Source organism: Cherax quadricarinatus, chromosome 73 (assembly GCF_038502225.1).
Source record: "Cherax quadricarinatus isolate ZL_2023a chromosome 73, ASM3850222v1, whole genome shotgun sequence".
NCBI lineage: Eukaryota > Metazoa > Arthropoda > Malacostraca > Decapoda > Parastacidae > Cherax > Cherax quadricarinatus.
Window position 1 is genome coordinate 17,720,940 of NC_091364.1, and position 5,001 is coordinate 17,725,940.

Sequence of the window (5,001 nt, forward strand, 5' to 3'; positions counted from 1 at the left end):
ATAACTTGAACAACGCACTTTTACAGCACCAGAATTCTACCAACAATCTGATGAAATTTAAAAACAAACGCCTTGTGATTAAAGAACCCAGTTTCCGCAGATGTAAACAGCCTTGAATCATACTTAATAGCCATTTAAAACACTAAAAACAGAATAAAGGGAGCCTCATCATCTCTGAAGTACTAGCGAAAGAGTTCTTCTCGTAACAATAAACACCGCCATCACATAGCAACCAAGAATTACCTGCACTGTTGCTGCTACTACTATTACTAGTGCTGTTACTACTACGACAAACAGCATGGGCCAGTTTATGAATAAGACATGTGTGCAACATTTGGGTATATTTATTGTTAAAAGGGTTTGCCTACCCCGTAGGCTTCCTCGGTCAAATGCAGAGAATATATTGTAGGCAGCAGAAGCAGTGGCTAGGAAAAGATGATGTAATCATTCTATTAATCTAAGAGAAATAGTTTTAGGTTGTCAATCTCTCACCCATGAGAGGAATTCAGTTCCATGGTCTGCAGCGATATGAAGCTGAAGCATGAGAATTTAGTCTTTAGTACTGTCGAAACTGATGAGTGGAAGATCTCGAAGACGTTGCAGCTCCATTAGTAGAACCCATAGGCGCCATGTCCCTTGCAACGCCTTCGAGATCTTCTATACCTCACCTTCGACAGTATCAAATATTCCTTTCTCATGCTTCGGCTGCATATCATTCCAGACCATGGAGCTATTACTCTTCTCTAGGCTGAGGGATTGACCACTTCAAACTAACGTTGGTGGACTAATTACATCATGCTTTTCTCGCCACTACTCCGGCTGCCTACAAAACATTCTCCTTTGTATTTGACTGACGATACCTACCGCGTAGACGAAACGTTTCAATTATACAGATACCTAAGGGTTGCACATGGTTCTTGCTCATCAACCTGTGGGTATTTTATACCATTGTCAACATGGGCAAGATAGCCAGCCTACTATACTGTTTATTCTTATATCCTCCGTATCCCTGTATTGATTATAACATGACAAAGCTCCTGGAGAGCGATACATTGCCACAATATAATGGCTCATTCACTGCAATTTTGTTTTTTGCCTAACATATTGTCAGTAATTCTAACAACACTATTACAGTTAATAATTATAATTATAGAAACATTCTTTATTCTGAATGCATGATATAAACCTGGCGCTTAAATTTATTGTTAAAGATCATGACTTCATACGTCTATTTCCGTTTTCCTTGCTTTAGCCTTTTTTCACTGTTCTCCGTAAAAAGCCCTTAAAATAAGATTATAAGTTATGGTCATAATAAGGAGTCTAGTTTACTACCAAAATAATGAATTCTTACACATATCTGTTACAATCCAGATCCAGCTTAGCTGCTAAGGATGAAACGAGGATTGATTTCGTTATATTCTAAGTAATAATCTGTTTTATTATATTCTATCATGAGTAAGTATGATTACACCTTCCGTGTCTTCTAATATCTCTGTGAGTAAGCTATCATCTTTCTGACGTTACACTTCATGTGTGTGAGTAAGATTTGACCTTTCCGATCCTCTTCTAAATATGCGTGAGTAAGAATTCACTTTCCTGGTGTTTGTTTACATCTCTTTAAGATGTCGCCTACCGTTTGTTCCATTTCCTCTGTGTGAATATTATTAGATCTTCGTCTTGTTCTTTGACATCGGTGTAAGGCGTCTCCTTGATGTTCCACTACCTATGTTCTTTGTACTTGTTCCTATATACTTTCCGTACTTTGTGAAAGATGTGTCACAATATTGTGTTAAGATATTACCTACCTTGTGTGAATAAAATGTCACCTTCATGTTCACTTACACAGAACATAAGTATTTCAGTGACTGTATAAACATAATTCAATATATCTCCTCAAATGTTACTACAATTAAGTCTTACAGACCACTCACCGATGTGCTCCAGTGGCGCAATCGGTTAGCGCACGGTACTTATACGACAGTGTCTGGGCCATGCCGGGGTTGTGAGTTCGAGCCTCACCTGGAGCAAGTAGTATTTTTGACCATAAACTGAAATAACTGTACTTACTGATATATGAGAATAGAATAAAAAAAAATACATAATGGTGACCACAATACTGCAGAGAACGTGATAGTTTGAACACGTATGAGATTTTGAGAACCATAGTGACAACAATTTTCTTAAACCTTGGCAGATGAAGAAATGAAATTTCCTGAACAGAAAAAGAGGTGTAATGAAACACTTTGCAAAGATATAAGGAACGGAAGGTGGGAAAGGCAAGGAGCTGACAAGTGACGGCATTTTCCCTCAAGATTCAGTTTATTAAGGCATTCAAAATATTTGCAAACCACATTTTTATAAAGCCATTTAATCAGATGATAAGTTAGTTGAGGACCTGGGTTATGTGACTTGGACTGCTGTATGGGTCAAGTCATATGTAGGCTTTCTACGCAGAAGAGTTTGAGCATAAAGATTTGCGGCATGACTGTGCCTAGGTAATTCTCTAAAGTGCTGTAGATCCGGCCGAAGGTGGCTTCGATTCCAATGTTCTTGATCAAAACGTCATTATTTAGTCTCTGTCCTACGATTTAAGGTCAGGGTGTGAAAAATAGATAAGGCTATCTTTCTTAGTGGATTTCTAGTAGCACTTGCATTTGAGGAAGGAGAAACATGTCTTTTCCTCGGTCATGAACAGCGTTGAGGGTTTTAAGGTCCTCGTGTGGAGTTACAATGGTGAATCGGTCACTGTGAGTGTGCTCCATATAATTATAGGATAACCAGTAAAACATACATACGTGAACTTATGGACGTGTTAAATTTTTGCTCAAGGAAATTAACATACGAAAAGTAAATTAAATATAACATGAGGGTCAACGAAACTTGACAAAGCTGAGAAAGGATGGATGTTACAGTGAAACAGTGTGACGATCTGGTCGGTGTGGACTCACGGAAGTAAGGAGAAAACATCAAGGCCTTATGTATAATACTGTTGGTGTTCATAAGTTTTGCAAACACATGCAGGTTTCTCGCTAAACGCCATGATCAGCACCAGATGTTTTCATTATTTTTACAGCTCATTGTTCACCTGGATATGTCTAAGCATGCTGAAGGCCCATCATATTTGTTTGTTGAATGTACATTCTTCAATCACTATCGATGACGGAAAACAAAATCACAATGAACCAGATGTGTTTTTGTCACAGAGGAATCTGAGAAAGGTTTCACCGTGTTAAATAGCCCCAACCCCATTCTGCCTCAATATTCAGAATTAAAAGAGTACGTATTGCGACAAAGTTTGTAATGCATTTATATATTAGGGCTGTAGATGTGAAGAGAATCAGAAGAGGGATTCAATAGTAATCATCTGGAATCAAATATCCCAACTTCTCCAATAAAATGGAGAAATTAGGACATACAAATCTAATTCAAACTTGCTTCTAAGAAATACTAAGCTAAGCTGAAGAGGCATTCTCTTGTTATCTCAGAGAGATCAACACACTAAAAAACACCAACACATTAAGCTTCAAGTTTTGCAGAAGTTGCATTAATTCGTTGCAACGAATTTGATGTGACTCAGAAATTATAGCATCAAAAGCACTATTTCAATTATCCCAATTTATTCCTCCTCAAAAGTAAGTTAGGACTCGAGCCACGCTCAGAGTGAGCCAGGCCGATTTTGTTGAAAAATGTAATTAAGGCAGTATATTAGCAAATTTAATTTTAGCCAAATTAATATAACCTAAAATATTGTAATGATCTTGAGGGCACAGATATCATAGGCACACAAAAAAGTACGATATATAGACTTAACCCAGAAAAATCTAAATTAAGTCAAACACTGACTTATTTTTGATAAAAACAGATATTCTCAAGTTAGTTCACAGAAACCAATTTTGATTAATAAAACTGACACAATAAAACTTACCCAACATAAAACTAAAAGAAATCATCCCAAGAGGCAAAGTCAACAGCACTAAAAGTTTAAAGCTAACTATAGGATTCATTCATCAGTTATTACACTGGAGCTGACAAAATATACACCTACGCAGCCTACACGTAAGAAACATTTAATTCATTTAATACAATGTATAAGTAATTAAGAATTAATGCTGTTCGTAATAGTTTTATTTTAATCAGTGGAAAGCAATAAACCCGTATGAGTCATATAGCGCCTGTGGAAAGGAAGACATTCGGATTTGATCCAGTCAATGGAAAGAAAAGTTCAGTTCCTTAATCAAGACCCCCTTCACCAGAAGCAAGTCATCACCTTTGTTCCTTAAATCAAGACCCCCTTCACCAGAAGCAAGTCATCACCTTTGCTCCTTAATCAAGACCCCCCTTCACCAGAAGCAAGTCACCACCTATGTTCCTTAATCAAGACCCCCTTCACCAGAAGCAAGTCATCACCTTTGTTCCTTAATCAAGACCCCCTTCACCAGAAGCAAGTCATCACCTATGTTCCTTAATCAAGACACCCTTCACCAGAAGCAAGTCATCACATTTGTTCCTTAATCAAGACCCCCCTTCACCAGAAGCAAGTCACCACCTTTGTTCCTTAATCAAGACCCCCTTCACCAGAAGCAAGTCACCACCTTTGTTCCTTAATCAAGACCCCCTTCACCAGAAGCAAGTCACCACCTTTGTTCCTTAATCAAGACCCCCTTCACCAGAAGCAAGTCATCACCTTTTAGGAAACTTAATTCATTTATATAATACAAAACATTAGTGTGCCATTTGAATATTAAGATGCAATTCAATCAACCATATCAACCATCTTTTAAATGGAATAGACGAGTATCAAACTTTTGAAGAACACAAGCGGGTTTCTTAAGTGATCTCATGGAAGCCGTTATAAGGAATGGTCAACTTAAAATGGAGCAGAGGAAGCCTGACTCTGTCCCTGGCTCAATGAACCTTCACTTATAAATAATTATCATCAGGAATATGTATTATAGGATACGTATTCTGTAGTAGTGAGGGAAAGTGTTGAGAACACTGTAG

General features: G+C 37.7%; 1 non-coding gene across 1 annotated transcript; it reads left to right on the forward strand.

Moving 5' to 3' along the window:
* The first annotated feature begins 1,937 nt into the window (after positions 1 to 1,937).
* Positions 1,938 to 2,027, forward strand: TRNAI-UAU (transfer RNA isoleucine (anticodon UAU)). Its single transcript is given in 2 exon segments — positions 1,938 to 1,975; positions 1,992 to 2,027. It is a non-coding gene; the product is annotated as a tRNA-Ile (tRNA).
* Positions 2,028 to 5,001: the final 2,974 nt, after the last annotated feature.